Source organism: Palaemon carinicauda, chromosome 16 (assembly GCF_036898095.1).
Source record: "Palaemon carinicauda isolate YSFRI2023 chromosome 16, ASM3689809v2, whole genome shotgun sequence".
Taxonomy (NCBI): domain Eukaryota; kingdom Metazoa; phylum Arthropoda; class Malacostraca; order Decapoda; family Palaemonidae; genus Palaemon; species Palaemon carinicauda.
The window spans coordinates 71909869-71912174 of NC_090740.1; positions in this window are offsets into that span (position 1 = coordinate 71909869).

Genomic DNA, 2306 nt, shown 5'->3' on the forward strand with positions numbered 1-2306 from the left:
GGAAACATTGACTGCGAGGCTTTTTTCAATCTTCATAATCTTCTGCCGACTCTCAGCTCTGACTCTTATGAAAATCCACCACAAGGGAATTCTTCAACAGCACGCTACTGTTGGAGTATCAATTAAAATAGATGAATTTACACAGAAAAAAGCCATACAAATGTTCAATCTGTAGCAAAGATTTCAGTAGTTTACATTGATAATACACCTGTCTTGTCTCCTATTTATAAAGCAAAATGCTGTTTTGCAACAAAATAAAACTTTTTAGGGTAAAGTTTGAACTCAGTTTTCCTATAATATCCTTGTCAAATATGACAAACAATAAAGCTTTGCAAACAATATGCAATTATTTTATTTTCAACAGATTATTCAAGACTTTTTTTTAAGACTTGTAAATCTTTTGCACACATCCTGCTACCTTACCTTTACTTTACCTATTCTGTAACTAACCTCTTCTCTCACTACCAACCATTATATCTACCACTTACATCTCTCATAATCCATCTAACTTTCATTTCTCGATCTTTCTGGTTTCAATATCTATTTAATATTATAATGATACTCACATAATTTTAACTTTCTCTTCTTATAAATACTATTGATCTTGGTTACCAGTTTATGTAGTGTGTTTTGGTTATCCCCAGTTATTGTAGATTTATCGACCAGTCCACATCACATTTACAACTCCTTTTTATATTCTACAACTTCACACCTAAATCCTGTGTCTTTTTCTCTGACCTCTCGCATACCTTCAGCAATCAAGACATAACAAGCCTTGTTTCAGATCCCTTTTACACCATACTTGTCACCCTCCGACCTATGTTACTCTAAGCCCTGTCCACACGATCGAGCATGCCCGACGGGCAAACAGTGATACCAGACCACGATAGTTAGTAAGAATGAGGGTTAATGACGTCAGAAGCGGGAAAACTACAGACAGGGATCTGGCATCATACAGTGTTGCTAGATCCCTGCCTTAAGTTTTCTCACTTCTGACGTCATCAACCCTCATTTTCACTAACTATTGTGGTCTGGTATCGCTGTTTGCCTGTCGGGCATGCTCGATCGTGTGGACAGGGCTTAAACACACTTTGCTTGCATCATAAAATTCTTCAATCGGTTTTAGCAACCTACCATCTATACTATACACTCTAAAGCCCCTCTCTACTGCCTCCTTATCGATTCTACTACAGTTTTTTTTTTCTTGGTCTATGTATATCACTTGCAGGTTTTTCTCTTTGCTTTCAACTTTCTCATACACTAATTCCATAAAGTTTATCAGAGCAGTCTAAACCTACATTGCCATTCCTCTATCCCAATACCTGTCACCTGCCTTAAGGTTAGGTTGGATATACATTCTCTGGTATACTAAGCAACATTAATCCCTAATAATTCTTACATTTGCCTTTATCAAATTCACTTTTATACAACAGAAATGTTCCTCTCATCTATCATATTTTTGTGTCAGCATATTGTAAATGTCTCTACCTGGTAATCTGTTGAGCGGGGGTTATAGACCTGCTGAAGCTCGATAGTTTCTATTGGCGTCAGCAACCTCACCATCTTTGAGAACTAAGGATTGGGCTTTGGGGTATCCTTGGTCCTAGCTTGCTGGAGAGGGTTCTTTGGAGCTGATCATATATATACATGGTCAGTCTCTAGGACATTATCATGTCCCTTGCTTTTGCCCTTCATGAGCGACCTTTAAACCTTGCAAAACTACTCGGTTATACTATAACCACCAAACTGCAGCATTTTACATATACTCTCATAAACATGCCTACCATAATTTCGTGGATTCTGACATCTAATGGCAGTCTATCGGTTAGTTCATTGATTAAAAAAGGTTGTGAAATTAAAAGATTTACTTGCAGTTAATTCGTCTGCTGGTCAGTTTCTACCTATTCTTCCATCGCTTTTATTTTTAATATTTGGTCCAATCTTTTATGGCTGATGACGAGAGCTTAGTAAACTCTCTAAACATGCCATGAATATATTACAGTTTTAAGAGATGAAATATAGTGGTCTAGGTCTCAATAATAATAATAATAAAAATAATGAAATAAAATAATAATAATAAAATAAAATAATAATAATAAAATAAAATAATAAAAAATAAAAACAAAAAATAAAAAAATTGAATAAAATGATGAAAATAATAGTAATAAAAATAAAAATATTTGATAAAAATAATAAAAATAAGAATGAAAATAATAATAATAATAATAATAATAATAATAATAATAATAATAATAATAATAATAATAATAATAATAATAATAATAATAATATGAACGAACAAATAT